General features: G+C 44.4%; 1 protein-coding gene and 1 non-coding gene across 3 annotated transcripts in view; one reads left to right on the forward strand and one right to left on the reverse strand.

The window, feature by feature from the left end:
* Positions 1 to 23,107, forward strand: part of TAOK3 (TAO kinase 3) — a 248,794-nt gene that overhangs the window by 75,332 nt on the left and 150,355 nt on the right. Inside the window, exon 3 of one of the 2 annotated variants that reach the window (XM_038763111.1) lies at positions 19,289 to 19,389. The gene's annotated coding sequence lies outside the window, so the exon portion shown is untranslated. Of the gene's footprint in view, positions 1 to 8,558; positions 8,574 to 19,288; positions 19,390 to 23,107 lie in introns of those variants that run through there. The other variant, XM_038763112.1, reaches the window with a different exon arrangement.
* Positions 16,240 to 16,306, reverse strand: LOC119943166. Its single transcript, XR_005455638.1, has one exon. It is a non-coding gene; the product is annotated as a small nucleolar RNA SNORD58 (small nucleolar RNA).

Below are 23,107 nucleotides of genomic sequence, written 5' to 3' on the forward strand. Positions count from 1 at the left end.
GACAGATGAGGGAACTGAGGCACAGAGAATAATAATAATAATAATGATGGCATTTATTAAGTGCTTACTATGGGCAAAGCACTGTTCTAAGCACTGGGGAGGTTACAAAGTGATCAGGTTGTCCCACTGGGGGGCTCCCCGTCTTCATCCCCATTTTCCAGATGAGGTCACTGAGGCCCAGAGAAGGGAAGTGATTTGCCCAAAGTCACCCAGCTGACAAGTGGGTCACTTTATGGGAAGCAGCTTGGCTCTCGTGGAAAGAGCCCGGGCTTGGGAGTCAGAGGTCATGGGTTCAAATCCCGGCTCTGCCAACTGTCAGCTGGGTGACTTTGGGCAAGTCACTTCACTTCTCTGGGCCTCCGTGACCTCGTCTGTAAAATGGGAATGAATGAATGAATCAATCAATCGTATTTATTGAGCGCTTACTGTGTGCAGAGCACTGTACTAAGCGCTTGGGAAGTACAAGTTGGCAACATATAGAGACGGTCCCTACCCAACAGTGGGCTCACAGTCTAAAAGGTGGGCTCACAGTCTAAAAGGACTGTGAGCCCCCCGTGGGACAACCTGATCACCTTGTAACCCTCCAGTGCTTAGAACAGTGCTTGGCACATAGTAAACACTTAATAAATGCCATTATTATTATTATTATCATTATTATTATTAAGTGACAGAGCCGGAATTAGAACCCACAACCTCTGACTCCCAAGCCCGGGCTCTTTCCGCTGAGCCACGCTGCTTCTCAATAATAAAAATATAATAATTATAATAATAATGATGGTATTTGTTAAGCGCCAACCATGTGCCAAGCACCGTTCTGAGCGCTGGTTTAGATACAGAGTAATGAGGTTGTCCCACGTGGGGCTCACAGTCTTCATCCCCATTTTACAGATAAGGGAACCGAGGCGTAGAGGAAGTGAAGTGACTCGCCCAAGGTCTCACAGCTGACAAGTGGCGGAGCCGGGATTAGAACCCACGACCTCGGACTCCCGAGCCCGGGCTCTTCCCGCTGAGCCGCGCTGCTCCTCGTGCTGCGAAGATGGGCACGGATTCAGAATTTAGAGACGCTGGTTTTACGCAACCACTTTAAATTAGCGAATAGTAATGATGGCATTTATTAAGCGCTCACTCGGTGCAAAGCACTGTTCTAAGCGCTGGATGAAAATGCACGGTCTGAAAGTCCACAAGCAGTTTTTAATATGGGGTTTAGCCCAGGGTGGTGGACCTTCGAGAGATTTTTCAGGGAGAGCTCACCTCCTCCAGGAGGCCTTCCCAGACTGAGCCCCTTCCTTCCTCTCCCGCTCGTCCCCCCTCCATCCCCCCCATCTTACCTCCTTCCCTTCCCCACAGCACCTGTATATATGGATATATGTTTGTACATATTTTTTACTCTATTTATTTTATTTGTACATATCTATTCTATTTATTTTTTGTTAGTATGTTTGGTTTTGTTCTCTGTCTCCCCCTTTTAGACTGTGAGCCCACTGTTGGGTAGGGACCGTCTCTAGATGTTGCCAATTTGTACTTCCCACGCGCTTAGTCCAGTGCTCTGCACATAGTAAGCGCTCAATAAATACGATTGATGATGATGATGATGATGATTCATTCATTCAGTGGTATTTATCGAGCGCTTACTGTGTGCAGAGCGCTGGACTGAGCGCTTGGGAAGTCCAAGTCGGCAACATCTAGAGCCGGTCCCTACCCAACAGCGGGCTCACAGTCGAGAAGGGGGAGACAGAGGCAAACAAAACATATTAACAAAATAAAATAAATAGAATAAATATGTATAAATAAAATAGAGTAATAAATACGTACAGACATGTATCCATCTCCCCCGCCCTACCTCCTTCCCCTCCCCACAGAACCTGGATATATATTTGTACAGATTTATGACTCTATTTATTTTACTTGTCCATATTTACTATTCTATTTATTTTGTTAATGATGTGCATCTAGCTTTAATTCTATTTGTTCTGACGACTCGACACCCGTCCACGTGTTATTTTTTTGTCGTCCGTCTCCCCCTTCTAGACCGTGAGCCCGCTGTCGGATAGAGACCGTCTCTATATGTTGCCGACTTGTATCTCCCAAGCGCTTAGCACAGTGCCCTGCACACAGTAAGCGCTTAATCAATCAATCGTATTTATTGAGCGCTTACTGTGTGCAGAGCACTGTACTAAGCGCTTGGGAAGTACAGGTTGGCAACATATAGAGACGGTCCCTACCCAACAGTGGGCTCACAGTCGAAAAGGGGGAGACAGAGAACAAAACCAAACATACTGACAAAATAAAATAAATAGAATAGAGATGTACAAGTAAAATAAATAAATAAATAAATAGAGTAATAGTAAAATAAATAAATAAATAGAGTAATGGTAAAATAAATAAAGAAATAAATAGAGTAATAGTAAAATAAATAAATAAATAAATGGAGTAATAAATAAATGCGATTGAATGAATGAGTGAATCCCCTTCATTTGAGAAATCCAGGCCAATTGGGTTGGCATGTTGATATTTTGGGCAGTGAGTTTTCCCCCCGGTAACCAAACTTTGACTTGGAAGTACATGAAAAGTCCAACTCCGTTTCCAAGAAGATCCTTGGAGCGGGTCTGACGGTTCCAGGAAATTCTAGAAGAAGTAATTGAAACCAGGGGAGGTTTTTCTTTTTTTTTTTCCACGATACGGAGATGGAAAGAGTGACTTTGGATTGCCCGATCCCGGAGATCTCCGTAAGCTGCTGATCAAAGAAACAGAGAGCTGAGGAAACCGACACTTTCATCCACTAACTCATGGAGTTTCCTCATCTGGGAAATGGGGATGAAAATGTGAGCCCCCCGTGGGACAACCTGATCACCTTGGAACCTCCCCAGCGCTTAGAACAGTGCTTGGCACATAGTAAGCGCTTAACAAATGCCATTATAATAACAGTTGTCGGGTAGGGACCGTCTCTATATGTTGCCGACTTGTACTTCCCAAGCGCTTAGTCCAGTGCTCTGCGCACAGTAAGCGCTCAATAAATACTGTGGAATGAATGAATGAATGAATGCTGTGTGATCTGGGGCAATTCACTTCACTTCTCTGGGCCTCGGTTACCTCAACTGTAAAATGGGGATGAAGACTGGGAGCCCCCCGTGCAACAGGGACTGTGTCCAACCTGATTTGCTTGTATCCACCCCAGTGCTTAATACAGTGCCTGGCACGTAGTAAGTGCTTCACAAATACCTCGAAAGCAAAGCAAACAGACAGGTCAGAGGTCATGGGTTCGAATTCCGGCTCCGCCACCTGTCAGCTGGGTGAATTTGGGCGAGTCACTTCACTTCTCTGGGCCTCCTCATCTGGAAAATGGGGATGAAGACAGTGAGCCCAACATGGGACAACCTTTTCATTCATTCATTCAATCATATTTATTGAGCGCTTACTGTGTGCAGAGCGCTGTACTGAGCGCTTGGGAAGTACAAGTCGGCAACATCTAGAGACGGTCTCTACCCAACAGTGGGCTCACAGTCTAGAAGGGGGAGTCAGACGACAAAACAAAACATACCTGATGACATTGTATCCCCCCTAGCACTTAGCACAGTGCTTTGCACATAGTAAGTGCTTAACAAATACCGTCATCATCATGATCATGGGGACTAAGTCTGTGAGCCCCACGTGGGACAACCTGATTACCTCGTATCTCCCCCAGCGCTTAGAACAGTGCTTGGCACATAGTAAGCGCTTAACAAGTACCGTCGTCATCATCATTATTATTATTCATAATAATAATAATAATGGCATTTATTAAGCGCTTACTACGTGCAAAGCACTGTTCTAAGCGCTGGGGAGGTTACAAGGTGATCAGGTTGTCCCACGGGGGGCTCACAGTCTTCATCCCCATTTTACAGATGAGGTCACTGAGGCCCAGAGAAGTGAAGTGATTTGCCCAAAGTCGCACAGCTGACAATTGGCAGAGCTGGGATTTGAACCCCTGACCTCTGACTCCAAAGCCCGGGCTCTTTCCACTGAGCCACGCTGCTTCTCCAATTATTATTATTGTTATATACAAACCAGCTGATAGGAGTCATTTTCATCATCATCATCATCATCATCATAGTATTCGTTAAACCCTTACTATGTGCCAGGGACTGTACTAAGCGCTGGGATGGATCCAATCTAATCAGGTTGGACATAGTCCCTGTCCCACGTGGGGCTCACAGTCTTAATCCCCATTTTCCCAATGAGATAACTGAGGCCCAGAGAAGTGAGGTGACTGGCCCAAGCTCACACAAGCAGACAGGTGGCAGAGTCGGGATTCGAATCCAGTTCCTCTGATTCCCAGGCCTGGCTCTTTCCATGCTACTTCAAGTCTGTATCAAATACCCTAAAAAATATGAAAAAACTCTCCGGCGAATTCATTCATTCATTCAATCGTATTTATTGAGCGCTTACTGTGTGCAGAGCACTGGACTAAGCGCTTGGGAAGTAAAAGTCGGCAACATATAGAGACGGTCCCTACCCGACAATGGCCTCACAGTCTAGAAGGGGGAGACGGACAACAAAACTTAACAGGTAGACAGGTGTCAGTCGTCAGAACAAATAGAATTAAAGCTAAATGCACATTATTAACAAAATAAATAGAGTAGTAAATATGGACAAGTAAAATAAATAGAGCAATAAATCTGTCCAACAAAACAAACATGTGGACAGGTGTCAGTCGTCAGAACAAATAGAATTAAAGCTAGATGCACATCATTAACAAAATAAATAGAATAGTAAATATGGACAAGTAAAATAGAGTAATAAATCAGTAAATCTGTCCAGCAAAACAAAACATGTGGACAGGTGTCAGTCGTCAGAACAAATAGAATTAAAGCTAAATGCACATCATTAAAATAAATGGAATAGTAAATATGGACAAGTAAAATGAATAGAGTAATAAATCTGTCCAGCAAAACAAAACATGTGGACAGGTGTCAGAACAAATAGAATTAAAGTTAAATGCACATTATTAAAATAAATGGAATAGTAAATATGGACAAGTAAAATGAATAGAGTGATAAGTCTGTACAGCAAAACGAAACGTGGACAGGTGTCAGTCGTCAGAACAAACAGAATTAAAGCTAAACGCACATCATTAACAAAATAAATGGAATAGTAAATATGGACAAGTAAAATAAATAGAGTAATAAATCTGTACAACAAAACGAAACATGTGGACAGGTGTCAGTCAGAACAAATAGAATTAAAGCTAAATGTACATCATTAACAAAATAAATAGAATAATAAATATGTACAAGTAAAATAAACAGAGTAATAAATATGTACAACAAAACAAAACATGTGGACAGGTGTCAGTCGTCAGAACAAATAGAATTAAAGCTAGACGCACATCCTTAACAAAATAAATAGAATAGTAAATATGGACAAGTAAAATAAGTAGAGTAATAAATCTGCACAACAAAACAAAACATGTGGACAGGTGTCAGTCATCAGAGCAAATAGAATTAAAGCTAAACGCACATCATTAAAATAAATGGAATAGTAAATATGGACGAGTAAAATAAATAGAGTAATAAATCTGTACAACAGAACAAAATATGTGGACAGGTGTCAGTCATCAGAAGAAATAGAATTAAAGCTAAATGCACATCATTAAAATAAATGGAATAGTAAATATGGACAAGTAAAATGAATAAAGTAATAAGTCTGTACAACAAAAGAAAACATGTGGACAGGTGTCAGTCGTCAGAAGAAATAGAATTAAAGCTCAACGCACATCATTAAAATAAATGGAATAGTAAATATGGACAAGTAAAATGAATAGAGTTGTAAGTCTGTACAACGAAACAAAACGTGGACAGGTGTCAGTCGTCAGAAGAAATAGAATTAAAGCTAAACACACATCATTAAAATAAATGGAATAGTAAATATGGACAAGTAAAATGAATAGAGTTGTAAGTTTGTACAATGAAACAAAACATGTGGACAGGTGTCAGTCGTCAGAAGAAATAGAATTAAAGCTAAACGCACATCATTAAAGTAAGTGGAATAGTAAATATGGACAAGTAAAATGAATAAAGTAATAAGTCTGTACAACAAAAGAAAACATGTGGACAGGTGTCAGTCATCAGAACAAATAGAATTAAAGCTAAACGCACATCATTAAAATAAATGGAATAGTAAATATGGACAAGTAAAATGAATAGAGTAATAAGTCTATACAACAAAACAAAACATGTGGACAGGTGTCAGTCGTCAGAACAAATAGAATTAAAGCTAGACGCACATCCTTAACAAAATAAATAGAATAGTAAATATGGACAAGTAAAATAAGTAGAGTAATAAATCTGTACAACAAAACAAAACATGTGGACAGGTGTCAGTCATCAGAACAAATAGAATTAAAGCTAAACGCACATCATTAAAATAAACGGAATAGTAAATATGGACAAGTAAAATGAATAGAGGTCACTGAGGCCCAGAGAAGTGAAGTGACATGCCCAAAGTCATCATCAATCGTATTTATTGAGCACTTACTGTGTGCAGAGCACTGTACTAAGCGCTTGGGAAGTACAGGTTGGCAACATATAGAGACAGTCCCTACCCAGCAATTGGCGGAGCTTGGATTTGAACCTATGACTTCCGACTCCAAAGCCCGGGCTCTTTCCACTGAGCCACGCTGCTTCCCCAATTATGATTATTATTATTATTAATAGTAATAATACATATTGTACATATTTACTATTCCATTTATTTTATTCTGTTAACATGTTTCATTTTGTTCTCCGTCTCCCCCTTCTAGACTGCGAGCCCGCTGTTGGGTAGGGACCGGCTCTAGATGTTGCCGACTCGTACTTCCCAAGCGCTTAGTCCAGTGCTCTGCCCACAGTAAGCGCTCAATAAATACGATTGAATAATAATAATAATGGTATTTTTACAGTGCGCAGCACAGAGTAAGCTCCCAAAGGCCTCGCCTAATGCCTCCGGCTCATCTCTCTTAACTTCTTTGCTCCTCTCGTGTCCGTCTCCTCCTCTGGACTGGAAGCTCGTTGTGGACGGGGAATGGGTGTGTTTGTGTTGTTGTGTTGTCCTCTCCCAAACGCTCGGGTGTGGGCCTGTAAACACAAACGCACACACACTCAAACATCTACACAAACCCCAAGACTTTTAGACTGTGAGCCCACTGTTGGGTAGGGACTGTCTCTATATGTTGCCAATTTGTACTTCCCAAGTGCTTAGTCCAGTGCTCTGCACATAGTAAGCGCTCAATAAATACGATTGATGATGATGATGAAGAAGGGGTAGAAATAAATACGGAGGTGGCAGTTCAATCAATCGTATTTATTGAGCGCTTACTGTGTGCAGAGCACTGTACTAAGCGCTTGGAAAGCGCTTATTACTTATTGTTACTTATTACTTATAGTAATTCTATAAGTATAGAAAATAGTAACTCTATTTATTATTTATTTTACTTGTACATATCTATTCTATTTATTTTATTTTGTTAGTACGTTTGGTTTTGTTCTCTGTCTCCCCCTTCTAGACTGTGAGCCCACTGTTGGGTAGGGACTGTCTCTATATGTTGCCAACTTGGACTTCCCAAGCGCTTAGTCCAGTGCTCTGCACACAGTAAGCGCTCAATAAATACGATTGATTGATTGATTGATTGGAAGTACAATTCGGCAACAGATAGACAGTCCCCACCCAACAGCGGGCTCACAGTCTAGAAGGGGGAGACGGACAACAAAACGAAACAAGCAGACAGGCGTCAATACCATCAGAATCGATAAACAGAATTATAGATAAATCGGGTTGGACACAGTCCCTGCCCCACGTGGGGCTCACAGTCTCAATCCCCACTTCCCAAGCGCTTAGTACAGTGCTCTGCACCCTCGTCCCCCTCTCCATCCCCCCCATCTTACCTCCTTCCCTTCCCCACAGCACCTGTATATATGTATATATGGTTCTACATATTTATTACTCTATTTATTTATTTTTTTATTTTACTTGTACATATCTATCCTATTTATTTTATTTTGTTAGTATGTTTGGTTTTGTTCTCTGTCTCCCCCTTTTAGACTGTGAGCCCACTGTTGGGTAGGGACTGTCTCTGTATGTTGCCAATTTGTACTTCCCAAGCGCTTAGTACAGTGCTCTGCACATAGTAAGCGCTCAATAAATACGATTGATGATGATTGATGATGATTTATTTATTTATTTTACTTGTACATATCTATTCTATTTATTTTATTTTGTTAGTATGTTTGGTTTTGTTCTCCGTCTCCCCCTTTTAGACTGTGAGCCCACTGTTGGGTAGGGACCGTCTCTAGATGTTGCCTACTTGTACTTCCCAAGCGCTTAGTCCAGTGCTCTGCACACAGTAAGCGCTCAGTAAATACGATTGATGATGATGATGACAGTAAGTGCTCAGTAAATACGACTGAATGAATGAATCTCACCAGGGCCTAATGTGAACCTGCTCCTTCATTTTCTTTCTTCTCCCCCTTCTACACTGTGAGCCCGCTGTTGGGTGGGGACCGTCTCTATATGTTGCCAACTTGGACTTCCCAAGCGCTTAGTACAGTGCTCTGCACACAGTAAGCGCTCAATAAATACGATTGATGATGATTGATGATGATTTATTTGTTTATTTTACTTGTACATATCTAGTCTATTCATTTTATTTTGTTAGTATGTTTGGTTTTGTTCTCTGTCTCCCCCTTCTACACTGTGAGCCCGCTATTGGGTGGGGACCGTCTCTATATGTTGCCAACTTGGACTTCCCGAGCGCTTAGTACAGTGCTTTGCACACAGTAAGCGCTCAATAAATACGATTGAATGAATGAAAAGGGGGCAACTGAGGCCCAGAGAAGTGAAGCGAATTGCCCAAGGTCACACAGAAGCCAAGCGGCAGGGCCACTTGACCTTTTGATTCCCAGGCCCATGCTCCATCCACTTCACCATGCCAGGCACTGTACTAAGCGCCACGGTAGATCCAAGCTAATCAGGTTGGACACAGTCCCTGTCCCACGTGGGGCTCACCATCGTAATCCCCACTTTACAGATGAGGGAACCGAGGCACGGGGAAATTAAGTGACTCACCCAAGGAAAAAAAAAACCATGGGTTTCCTGGCTCTCAGCTCCATCATCATCAATCGTATTTATTGAGCGCTTACTGTGTGCAGAGCACTGTACTAAGCACTTGGGAATCAATCAATCGTATTTATTGAGCACTTACTGTGTGCAGAGCACTGTACTAAGCGCTTGGGAAGTCCAAGTTGGCAACATCTAGAGGCAGTCCCTACCCAACAGTGGGCTCACAGTCTAAAAGGGGGAGACGGAGAACAAAACCAGGCATAACAACAAAATAAAATAAATAGAATAGATATGTACAAGTAAAATAAATAGAGTAATAAACCTGTACAAACATATATCCATATATACAGGTGGAAGGGAAGGAGGTAAGATGGGGGGGATGGAGAGGGGGACGAGGGGGAGAGGAAGGAAGGGTCTCAGTGTGGGAAGGCCTCCTGGAGGAGGTGAGCTCTCAGTAGGGCCTTGAAGGGAGGAGGGCCAAGTGACCTCTGAAGCAGTGTGGCTCAGTGGAAAGAGCGTGGGCAGTTGAGTTGATGTCCATTCAATCGTATTTATTGAGCGCTTACTATGTGCAGAGCACTGTACTAAGCGCTTGGGAAGTACAAATCGGCAACATACAGAGACAGTCCCTACCCAACAGTGGGCTCACAGTCTAAAAGGGGGAGACGGAGAACAAAACCAAGCATACTAACAAAATAAAATAAATAGAATAGATATGTACAGGTAAAATAAATAAATAAATAAATAGAGTAATAAATCTGTACAAACATATATCCATATATCCAGGTGCTGTGGGGAAGGGAAGGAGGTAAGATGGGGGGGATGGAGAGGGGGACGAGGGGGAGAGGAAGGAAGGGGCTCAATCTGGGAAGGCCTCCTGGAGGAGGTGAGCCCTCAGTAGGGCCTTGAAGGGAGGAGGGCCAAGCGACCTCTGAAGCAGTGTGGCTCAGTGGAAAGAGCGTGGGCAGTTGAGTTGATGTCCATTCAATCGTATTTATTGAGCGCTTACTGTGTGCAGAGCACTGGACTAAGCGCTTAGTGCATGAGTGAATGGTAAGTGCTTAACAAATACCATCATTATTATGATTATTATTCGAACCCAGGACCTGTGACTCCCAAGCCCGGGGTCCTTCCGCCGAGCCGCGCTGCTTCTCGTCCACATCTGTCATTTTATTCGTCTGCATCGATGCCCGTCTCGCCGCCTCCGGACTGTCAGCTCGTCGTGGGCAGGGAATGTGTCTGCTTAGTGTTCATTCAGTCATTCGTTCAGTCGTATTTATGGAGCGCTTACCGTGTGCGGAGCACTGGACTAAGCGCTTGGGAAGTAATTGTTCTGTGGTACAATCCCAACCGCTCAGTACAGTGCTCCGCGCACGGTAAGCGCTCAATAAATACGACCATTCATTCAATCGTGTCTACTGAGCGCTTACCGTTTGCAGAGCACTGTACTCAGTGCTTCTTGTGTTCACCGTTTGGGGTTGTGTGTGTGTGTTTGTGTATGTGTGTGTGTGAGTACATCCTACAGAGAAGCAGCGTGGCTCAGTGGAAAGAGCCCGGGCTTTGGAGCCAGAGGTCATGGGTTCGAATCCCGGCTCCGCCACGTGTCTGCTGTGTGACCTCGGGCAAGTCACTTCACTTCTCTGAGCCTCAGTTCCCTCATCTGGAAAACGGGGATTAAGACAGTGACCCCCCCGGGGGACAACCTGATCACCTTGTATCCCCCCCAGCGCTTAGAACAATGCTTGGCACAGAGTAAGCGCTTAACAAATAAATACCAGCATTAAATAATTAATTATTGAGCACTTATTGTGTGCAGAGCACAGGACTAAGCGCTTGGAAAGTACATAGTAAGTGCTTAACAAATGCCATCATTATTATTATTATTATTGTTATTATTGTTATTATTATTATTATTATTATTATTATTATTATTATCCTACAGACATTTGTGTGTTTTGGGTTTTTTTTTTTTAAAAAAAAAAGGAACTTCAGCTTGACTTTCAGAAAAACGGCGTGAAACCGTGACAGTTTTATCAAATTTCTGCCTTGACCACTCCAGCAGGGTTCCATCTCCGTTTCCGTTTCCTTTTGCTCCGCCTGCCCTTCGAGGGTCTCAGCTTTTTCGGCTCCACAGACCCTCCCTCTTCATAATAATCAATCAATCAATCAATCCTATTTATTGAGCGCTTACTTTGTGCAGAGCACCGGACTAAGCGCTTGGGAAGGACAAGTTGGCAACATCTAGAGACGGTCCCTAACCGACAGCGGGCTCACAGTCGAGAAGGGGGAGACAGACAACAAAACAAAACATAACAATAATAATAATACACCTAATAATAATAACAAAATAATAAACATAATAATAATAATTATATAATGATGGCCTTTGTTCAGTGCTTACTAGGTGCCAAGCACTGCTCTAAGCGCTGGGGTAGATACGAGGCGATCAGGTTGTCCCCCGCGGGGCTCCCAGTCTTCATCATCAATCGGATTTATTGAGCGCTTACTATGTGCAGAGCACTGTACTAAGCGCTTGATAATAATTATGGTATTAAGCACTTGTTTGGTCACATCGTAAGCGCTTCATAATGATAATTATGGTATTTGTTAAGCACTGTTTTAAGCGCTGGGGGAGATACTGGGTAATCAGGTTGTCCCACGTAGGGGTCACACTTTAAATCCCCATTTTACAGATGAGCTAACTGAGGCAGAGAGAAGTGAGGTGATTTGCCCAAGGTCACACAGCAGACAAGCGGCGGAGCCGGGATTGGAACCCACGACCTCTGACTCCCAAACCTGAGTTCTTCCCATTTCCATTTTAGACTGTGAGCCCACTGTTGGGTAGGGACCGTCTCTATATGTTGCCAACTTGGACTTCCCAAGCGCTTAGTACAGTGCTCTGCACACAGTAAGCACTCAATAAATACGATTGATTGATTGATTGATTGATCCCCATTTGACCAATGAGGGAACTGAGGCCCAGAGAAGTGATGCGACTTGCCCGAGGTCACACAGCGGCTGACAAGTGGCGGAGCCGGAATTAGAACCCACGACTTCTTGCTGCTTCCCAGAAGCAGCGTGGCTCAGTGGGAAGAGCCCGGGCTTGGGAGTCAGAGGCCATGGGTTCGAATCCCATGTCTGCTGCGTGAACTTGGGCAAGTCATTTCACTTCTCTGGGCCTCAGTGACCTCATCTGTCAAATGGGGATGATGACTCTGAGCCCCCGTGGGGCAACCTGATCACCTTGTAACCTCCCCAGCGCTTAGAACAGTGCTTTGCACATAGTAAGCGCTTAATAAATGCCATCATTATTATTCTGGCTCCCAAGCCCAGGCTGTTGCCACTGAGCCACGCTGCTTCCCCAGCAGTGCTTGGCACATAGTAAGTGCTTAACAAATACCATCATCATCATCATTATTATTAATAATTATTAATAAACATTTGATATTTGTTAAGCGCTTATTATGTGCCAAGCACTGGTCTAAGCGCTGGGGAGGTTCCAAGGTGATCAGGTTGTCCCACGGGGGGGCTCACAGCCTTAATCCCCATTTTACAGATGAGGGAACTGAGGCCCAGTGAAGTGACTTGCCCAAAGTCACACAGGTGACAGTTGGCGGAGCCGGGATTTGAACCCATGACCTCCGACTCCAAAGTCCGGGCTCTTTTCCACTGAGCCACGCTGCTTCTCCAGTCATATAATGATATTATTATTATTCATAGTCATGAAGTATGTGAGCCCACTGTTGGGTAGGGACTGTCTCTATATGTTGCCAGTTTGTACTTCCCAAGCGCTTAGTACAGTGATCTGCACATAGTAAGCGCTTAATAAATATGATTGATGATGATGATGATGAAGTATCCCTAATTAGAGGTGCAGGCGGGAACTGGGGAAATTCGAATGTCTGCAGTCTGCGGGAAGAACGTGCTTAGGATTGGAGCATTGTCATTTGCCCCGATTACGTCTTAACACTTAATAATAATAATAATGGCATGTATTAAGCGCTTACTATGTGCCAAGCACCGTTCTAAGCGCTGGGGAGGTTACAAGGTGATCAGGTTGTCCCACGGTGGGCTCCCAGTCTTCATCCCCATTTTCCAGATAAGGGAACTGAGGCCCAGAGAAGTGAAGTGACTTGTTCAGAGTCACCCAGCTGACAATTGGCGGAGCTGGGATTTGAACCCATGACCTCTGACTCCAAAGCCCGGGCTCTTTTCCACTGAGCCACACTGCTTCTCCGCTATGTATAATGCTTCTCTAATAATATAATAATATTATTATTATTCGTAGTCATGAAGTATCCCTAATTAGAGGCGCAAGCGGGAACTGGGGAAATTCGAATGTCTGCAATCTGCGGGAAGAACGTGTTTAGGATTGGAGCATTGTCATTTGCCCGATTACGTCTTAACACTTAATAATAATAATAATGGCATTTATTAAGCGCTTACTATGTGCCAAGCACCATTCTAAGCGCTGGGGAGATTACAAGGTGATCAGGTTGTCCCACAGGGGGCTCCCAGTCTTCATCCCCATTTTCCAGATGAGGGAACTGAGGCCCAGAGAAGTGAAGTGACTCACCCAAGGTCACCCAGCTGACAAGTGGCGGAGCCAGGATTTGAACCCATGACCTCTGACTCCAAAGCCCGGGCTCTTTTCCACTGAGCCACACTGCTTCTCCGCTATATTTAATGCTTCTGTAATAATATAATAATATTATTATTATTCGTAGTCATGAAGTATCCCTAATTAGAGGCACAGGCGGGAACTGGGGAAATTTGAATGTCTGCAATCTGCGGGAAGAACGTGTTTAGGATTGGAGCGATGTCATTTGCCCCGATTACGTCTTAACACTTAATAATAATAATGATGGCATGTATTAAGCGCTTACTCTGTGCAAAGCACCGTTCTAAGCGCTGGGGAGGTTACAAGGTGATCAGGTTGTCCCACGGGGGGCTCCCAGTCTTCATCCCTGTTTTCCAGATGAGGTCACTGAGGCCCAGAGAAGTGAAGTGACTCGCCCAAGGTCACCCAGCTGACAAGTGGCGGAGCCGGGATTTGAACCCATGACCTCTGACTCCAAAGCCTGGGCTCTTCCCACTGAGCCACACTGCTTCTCCGCTATATATAATGCTTCTCTAATAATACAATAATATTATTATTATTCATAGTCATGAAGTATCCCTAACAGTGCTCTGCACATAGTAAGTGCTTAATAAATGCCATTATTATTATTATTATTATTATTATTAATTAGAGGCACAGGCGGGAACTGGGGAAATTTGAATGTCTACAATCTGTGGGAAGAACGTGCTTAGGATTGGAGCATTGTCATTTGCCCCGATTACGTCTTAACACTTAATAATAATAATAATGGCATGTATTAAGCGCTTACTATGTGCCAAGCACTGTTCTAAGCGCTGGGGAGGTTACAAGGTGATCAGATTGTCCCATGGGGGGCTCTCAGTCTTCATCCCCATTTTCCAGATGAGGGAACTGAGGCCCAGAGAAGTGAAGTGACTCGCCCAAGGTCACCCAGCTGACAAGTGGCGGAGCCAGGATTTGAACCCATGACCTCTGACTCCAAAGCCCGGGCTCTTTCCACTGAGCCACGCTGCTACGCTTTGGCACTTTCCGCTAACGCAACTTTTTATGGTATTTAGTAATCAATCTATCTATCAATGGCATTTACTGAGCGCTTACTGTGTGCGGAGCACTGTACTAAGCGCTTAGGAGAATATAATGTAACAGAGTCTATAGAAAGGTCCCCTGCCGACGGTGAGCTGACAGTCTAGGCTGGGAGACAGGCATTAATATAAATAAATTGATTGCAGACATGAATATAAATAAATTGATTACGGATGTGGACGGAAGTGCCTCTGAAGCGCTTACTATGCTCCAGACTACTGTACGAAGCGCTTTGGTAGAAACAAGCTAATCGGGCTGGACACAGTCCGTGTCCCATGTGGAGCTCACGGTCTCAAGAAAGAGCCCGGGCTTGCGAGTTGGAGGTCGTGGGTTCAAATCCCGGCTCTGCCACTCGTCAGTTGGGTGACTTTGGGCGAGTCGCTTCACTTCTCTGGGCCTCGGTTCCCTCATCTGGAAAATGGGGATGAAGACTGGGAGCCCCGCGGGGGACAACTTTGATGACCTTGTGCCTGTCCTAGCGCTGAGGACAGTGTTTGGCACATAATAAGCGCTTAACAAATACCGTCGTTACGATTAGTTTACAGATGAGGGAACTGAGGCCCAGAGAAGTGAAATGACTCGGCCAAGGTCCCACAGCAGAGACGCGGCGGAGCCGGGATTAGAACCCAGGTCAGCTCAGCGTGGCTTAGCGGGAAGAGCCCGGGCTTGGGAGTCAGAGGTCGCGGGTTCTAATTCCGGCTCCGCCGCTTGTCATCTGTGTGGGACTTTGGGCAAGCCACTTCACTTCTCTGGGCCTCAGTTCCCTCATCTGGAAAATGGGGATGAAGACTGCGAGCCCCCCATGGGACAACCTCATCACCTTGTATCCTTCCCAGCGCTTACAATAGTGCTTTGCACGTAGTAAGCGCTTAATAAATGCCATTATTATTATTAATCAATCAATCATATTTATTGAGCACTTACTGTGTGCAGAGCACTGTACTAAGCGCTTGGGAAGTCCAAGTTGGCAACATCTAGAGACGGTCCCTACCCAACAGCGGGCTCACGGTCTAGAGGGGGGCTCTCTTCAATCGTATTTCCTGAGCTCTTACTGTGTGCAGAGCACTGGACTAAGCGCTTGGGAAGTACAAGTCGGCAACAGCCCCATGAACCAATCAATCAATCAATCAATCAATCAATCATATTTATTGAGCGCTTACTGTGTGCAGAGCACTATACTAAGCGCTTGGGAAGTCCAGGTTGGCAACATATAGAGACAGTCCCTACCCAATACTGTGTGCAGAGCACTGTACTAAGCGCTTGGGAAGTCCAAGTCGGCAACATATAGAGACGGTCCCTACCCAACAGCGGGCTCACGGTCTAAAAGATAAATCATCATCATCATCATCAATCATATTTATTGAGCGCTTACTATGTGCAGAGCACTGTACTAAGCGCTTGGGAAGTACAAATTGGCAACATCTAGAGACAGTCCCTACCCAACAGTGGGCTTGATTTTAAAAAAGCCTATTCTTGAGAATGTGGCTGCTCAGACTGTTTTCGTATTTTCACAGTTAATCCCAAGGCGTCCTAAGAAAGTCACCACAGCAGACTTTGCTATTATGATTATAATTACTAATATTTATTATTATTATTACTTATTACTAATATTATTATTATTATTTATTATTCATTATTGCCAAATGAGCGAGTGAAAGAATGAAAGGTCCTTCCGCCCGTTAGGCCCGGGCTCACTCCGTTGGAAAACTGTCGCCCAGAAATGATGATGATGATGGTATTTGTTAAGCGCTTACTATGTGCAGAGCACTGTTCTAAGCGCTGGGGAGATCCAAGGTGATCAGGTTGTCCCATGCGGGGCTCACAGTCTTAATCCCCATTTTCCAGATGCGGGAACTGAGGCACAGAGAAGTGAAGTGACTTGCCCAAAGCCACACAGCTGACAAGTGGCAGCTGAGACGGGACGATTGAAGGCCCATCTCCTCATTCAATCAATCGATCAATCGATCGTATTTATTGAGCGCTTACTGTGCGCAGAGCACTGTACTAAGCGCTCGGGAAGTCCAAGTCGGCAACACAGAGAGACGGTCCCTACCCGACAGCGGGCTCACAGTCTAGAAGGGGGAGCAGACAGCAAAACAGAGCAAGCGGAAAGGTGTCAAAACCGTCAGAATAAACAGAATTATAGTTATACACACATCATTAATAAAAAGGGAAGTAAATCTGTACAAATAAAATAAGAGGCCTAGAAATGTTCCTAATGATTAACAACTGTGAGTCCTATTAGAGAGGAGGTGAAGGTGTCAGTGTTTGCTGTTTAACGGAGAGGAGCATTTTACAGTTTACAGACTTTCAAATTTATTCTCCCGGGGGCCTCGTCACCAACTCGCTCCCTTCGCAACTTAAGTCGTCGAAACCGCACGCGACTTCTCAGCTGCAGATATTTCCCTAATTCCCATTTCCCTGGCATCCAAACCAAAGCCCGGGTTTTCTGTAGGGAGAACGGTGCGCGGATCGTAGTCGGCGCTTAACGAATGCCAGCGTCATAACAATCAATCAATCAATCGTATTTATTGAGCGCTTACTGTGTGCAGAGCACTGGACTAAGCGCCTGGGAAGTACAAGTCGGCAACATATAGAGACGGTCCCGTCCCAACAGCGGGCTCACAGTCTAGAAGGGGGAGACGGACGACAAAACAGAACATATTGACAAAATAAAATAAATAGGATAGATATGTACAAGTAAAATAGAGTAATAAATATGAATCAATCAATTGTATTTATTGAGCGCTTACTGTGTGCAGAGCACTGTACTAAGCGCCTGGGAAGTACAAGTTGGCAACATCTAGAGGCGGTCCCTACCCAACGGCGGGCTCACAGTCTAGAAGGGGGAGACAGAGAACAAAACAGAACATATTAACAAAATAAAATAAATAGGATAGATATCTACAAGTAAAATAGAGTAATAAATATGAATCAGTCAATCAATCAATTGTATTTATTGAGCGCTTACTGTGTGCAGAGCACTGCACTAAGCGCTTGGGAAGTACAAGCTGGCAACATATAGAGACGGTCCCTACCCAACAGTGGGCTCACAGTCTAACAAAACAGAACATATTAACAAAATAAAATAAATAGGATAGATATGTGCAAGTAAAATAAATAGAGTAATAAATATGAATCAATCAATCAGTTGTATTTATTGAGCACTTACTGTGTGCAGAGCACTGGACTAAGCACCTGGGAAGTCCAAGTTGGCAACATATAGAGACGGTCCCTACCCAACAGCGGGCTCACAGTCTAGAAGGGGGAGACAGACAACAAAACAAAACATATTAACAAAATAAAATGAATAGGATAGATATGTACAAGTAAAATAAATAGAGTAATAAATATGAATCAATCAATCAATCGTATTTATTGAGCGCTTACTGTGTGCAGAGCACTGTATTAAGTGCTTGGGAAGTACGAGTCGGCAACATCTAGAGACGGTCCCTACCCTACAGCGGGCTCACAGTCTAGAAGGGGGAGACAGACAACAAAACAGAACATATTAACAAAATAAAATAAATAGGATAGATTTGTACAAGTAAAATAAATAGAGTAATAAATATGAATCAATCAATCAATCAATCGTATTTATTGAGCGCTTACTGTGTGCAGAGCACTGTACTAAGAGCCTGGGAAGTACAAGTTGGCAACGTATAGAGGCGGTCCCTCCCCAACAGCGGGCTCACAGTCTAGAAGGGGGAGACAGACAACAAAACCAAACATATTAACAAAATAAAATAAATAGGATAGATATGTACAAGTCAAATAAACAGAGTAATAAATATGAATCAATCAATCAGTCATATTTATTGAGCGCTTACTGTGTGCAGAGCACTGGACTAAGCGCTCGGGAAGTACGAGTCGGCAACATCTAGAGACGGTCCCTACCCAACAGCGGGCTCACAGTCTAGAAGGGGGAGACAGAGAACAAAACAGAACATATTAACAAAATAAAATAAATAGGATAGATATGTACAAGTAAAATAAATAGAATAATAAATATGAATGAATGAATCAATCAATCGTATTTATTGAGTGCTTACTGTGTGCAGAGCACTGTACTAAGCGCCTGGGAAGTGCAAGTTGGCAATGTATAGAGGCAGTCCCTACCCAACAGTGGGCTCACAGTCTAGAAGGGGGAGACAGAGAACGAAACAGAACATATTAACAAAATAAAATAAATAGCGCTTAGTCAAGCGCTTAGTACAGTGCTCTGCACATAGTAAGCGCTCAATAAATACGATTGATGAAATAGGATAGATATGTACAAGTCAAATAAATAGAGTAATAAATATGAATCAATCAGTCATTAAATCGTATTTATTGAGCGCTTACTGTGTGCAGAGCACTGGACTAAGTGCTCAGGAAGTACAAGTTGGCAGCATATAGAGACGGTCACGACAATAATAATAATAATAATAATAACAATAATAATGATAATAATAACATTTTGCCCCGCGGAGGGACTGCCAAGGCCCGAGGATTTGGGGGGAAACGTTTCCCAATGTGAATTTCCTCTTGCAGATGTTTCCCGACCCACTGAGGCTATGCCGTGCTGCCGTGGGGATTCTGCGTCAGGACCGCGCTGACCGGGAAATCGGAGGCCCCCTCGACTGGCAAAGACTGTAAATAATCTTTTCCCCTTTATTAGTTCGGTCGGATTTATGGGGGGGGGCGTTTAGTCTGTGCGGGACACTCTACTGAGCGCTCGGGACAGCCCCGCAGCATGGCCTAGTGGCTTGGGAGTCCGAGGTCGTGGGTTCTAATCCCAGCTCCGCCACTTGTGTGTGACCTTGGGTGAGTCACTTCATAATAATAATAATGATAGCAGTTATTAAGCGCTTACTATGTGCCAAGCACTGTTCTAAGCGCTGGGAGGTTACACGGTGATCAGGTTGTCCCATCGTGGGGGCTCACAGTCTCCATCCCCATTTTCCAGATGTGGGAATCCAAGCTGAGAGGGGAGAGGAGAGGGAGGCGGGAGGGGGAAAAATCGTCCGAAATCCGACGGTGAGGAGTTGCCGTCGGATGCGGAGGTGGTGGGGCAACCCCTGGAGTTCTCGAGGAGCGGGGAAACGCGGACTGAACATTTTTGTAGAAAAGTGATCCGGGCAGCAGAGTGATGTGTGAGCGTGGCTCAGCGGAAGGAGCCCGGGCTTGGGAGTCAGAGGTCATGGGTTCAAATCCCGGCTCCGCCACTCGTCAGCTGGGTGACTTCGAGCAAGTCACTTCACTTCTCTGGGCCTCAGTTCCCTCATCTGGAAAACGGGGATCAATCAATCAATCGTATTTATTGAGCGCTTACTGTGTGCAGAGCACTGTACTAAGCGCTTGGGAAGTACAAGTTGGCAACATATAGAGACGGTCCCTACCCAACAGTGGGCTCACAGTCTAAAAGGGATGAAGACCGTGAGCCCCACCTGGGACAACCTGATCACCTTGTAACCTCCCCAGCGCTTAGAACAGTGCTTTGCACATAGTAAGCGCTTAATAAATGCCATCATTATTGTTATTATGTGTGGACAGAGACAAAGCCCTACTGAGAGCTCACCTCCTCCATGAGGCCTTCCCAGTCTGAGCCCCCTTTTTCCTCTCCCCATCCTCATCGCCCCCGCCCTACCTCCTTCCCCTCTCCACAGCACCTGTCTATATGTGTGTACAGATTTATTACTCTATTTATTTTACTTGTCCATATTTACTATTCTATTTATTTTGTTCATGATGGGCATCTAGCTTTATTTCTATGTATTCTGATGACTCGACACCTGTCCACATGTTTTGTTTTGTTGTGTGTCTCCCCCTTCTAGACTGTGAGCCCGTTGTTGGGTAGGGACCGTCTCTCTGTGTTGCCAACTTGTACTTCCCAAGCGCTTAGTCCAGTGCTCTGCACACAGTAAGCGCTCGATAAATGCGATTGAATGAATGAATGAATTAAGCTTTATTTCTATTTGTTCTGACCACTTGACCCCTGTCCACATGTTTTGTCTTGTTCTCTGTTTCCCCCTTGTAGACCGTGAGCCCGTCGTTGGGTAGGGACCGTCTCTATAGGTTGCCGACTTGGACTTCCCAAGCGCTTAGTACAGTGCTCTGCACCCAGTAAGCGCTCAATAAATACGATTGAATGAATGAATGAATTAAACTTTATTTCTGTTTGTTCTGACCACTTGACACCTGTCCACATGTTTTGTCTTGTTGTCTGTCTCTCCCTTCTAGACCATGAGCCCGTCGTTGGGTAGGGACCGTCTCTATATGTTGCCGACTTGGACTTCCCAAGCGCTTAGTACAGTGCTCTGCACCCAGTAAGCGCTCAATAAATATGATTTAATGCATGAATGAATGAGTGAATTTTGGTAATGATGTGCATAGGGTTATAATTCTATTTGTTCTGACAATTTTGACACCTGTCTCCATGTTTTGTTTTGTTGTCTGTCTCCCCCTTCTAGACTGTGAGCCCGTCCTTGGGTAGGGACCGTCTCTAGATGTTGCCGACTTGGACTTCCCAAGCGCTTAGTCCAGTGTTCTGCGCACAGTAAGCGCTCAATAAATGCAATTGAATGAATGAATGAATGAAGCTTTATTTCTATTTGTTCTGACCACTTGACACCTGTCCACATGTTTTGTTGTCTGTCTCCCCCTTCTAGACTGTGAGCCCATCATTGGGTAGGGACCGTCTCTATATGTTGCCGACTTGGACTTCCCAAGCGCTTAGTACTGTGCTCCGCACCCAGTAAGCGCTCAATAGATATGATTGAATGAATTAATTAATTAAGCTTTATTTCTGTTTGTTCTGACCACTTGACCCCTGTCCACATGTTTCGTCTTGTTGTCTGTCTCCCCCTTCTAGACCGTGAGCCCGTCGTTGGGTAGGGACCGTCTCTACAGGTTGCTGCCTTGGACTTCCCAAGCGCTTAGTACAGTGCTCTGCACCCAGTAAGCGCTCAATAGATACGATTTAATGCGTGAATGAATGAATTTTGGTAATGATGTGCGTAGAGCCATAATTCTATTTGTTCTGACGTTTTGACACCTGTCTCCATGTTTTGTTTTGTCGTCTGTCTCCCCCTTCTAGACCGTGACCCCGTTGTCGGGTAGGGACCGGCTCTAGACGTTGCCGCCTTGGACTTCCCAAGCGCTTAGTCCAGTGCTCTGCACACAGTAAGCGCTCAATAAATATGATGGAATGAATGACTGAAAAGGGGTTTCCCCAGAACCCGAGATTCACGGACGATCCCCAAATCTTCCGCCTAAAGAGGATACTTCGTGAATTCTTGCTAGTAATAATAATAATGATGACGATGGTATGTGTTAAGCCCTTACTATTCATTCATTCCATCGTATTTATTGAGCGCTTACTGTGTGCAGAGCACTGTACTAAGCACTTGGGAAGTCCAAGTCGGCAACGTATAGAGACGGTCACCACCCGACAGCGGGGTCACAGGCTAGAAATGTGTCAAGCACTGTTCTAAGCGCTGGGGAGACACGAGCTAATTGGGTTGGACCCCGTCGCTGTCCCACATGGGGCTCGTAGTCTTCATCCCCATTTTACAGAGGAGGGAACTGAGGCCCAGAGATGTGAAGTGACTCATCCGAGGTCACACAGCAGACATTATTTTTATAATAATAATAATAATAATAATAATGTTGGTATTTGTTAAGTGCTTACTATGTGCAAGGCACTGTTCCAAGCGCTGGGGTAGATACAAAGTAATCAGGTTGTCCCACGGGGGGCTCACAGTCTTCATCCCCATTTTGCAGATGAGGGAACTGAGGCCCAGAGAAGTGAAGTGACTTTCCCAAAGTCGCACAGCTGACAAGTGGCGGAGCCGGGATTTGAACCCACGACCTCTGACTCCAGAGCCCGGGCTCTTTCCACTGAGCCACGCAGTGGTGGAGCCGGGATTAGAACCCATGATAATAATAATAATGATGATGATGATGATGATGGCATTTGTTAAGCACTTACTATGTGCCAAGCACTGCTCTATGCGCTGGGGAGGATACAAGGTGATCAGGTTGTCCCACGGGGAGCTCCCAGTCTTCATCCCCATTTTACAGAGGAGGGAACTGAGGCCCAGAGATAATAATAATAATAATAATAATAATAATAATAATGATGTTGGCATTTGTTAAGCGCTTACTGTGTGCAAAGCAGAGATGCCAAGTGACTCTCCCAAGGTCACACAACAGACGTTATTTTTATTAAGTGGTGGAGCTGGGATTAGAACCCATGATAATACCAATAATGATGGTATTTGCTGAGCGCTTACTATGTGCCGAGCACTGTTCTAAGCACCGCGGTAGACACAAGGTGATCAGGTTGTCCCACGGGGGCTCCCAGTCTTC

The sequence above is a fragment of the Tachyglossus aculeatus genome, chromosome 21 (genome assembly GCF_015852505.1).
Source record: "Tachyglossus aculeatus isolate mTacAcu1 chromosome 21, mTacAcu1.pri, whole genome shotgun sequence".
NCBI classification, from domain to species: domain Eukaryota; kingdom Metazoa; phylum Chordata; class Mammalia; order Monotremata; family Tachyglossidae; genus Tachyglossus; species Tachyglossus aculeatus.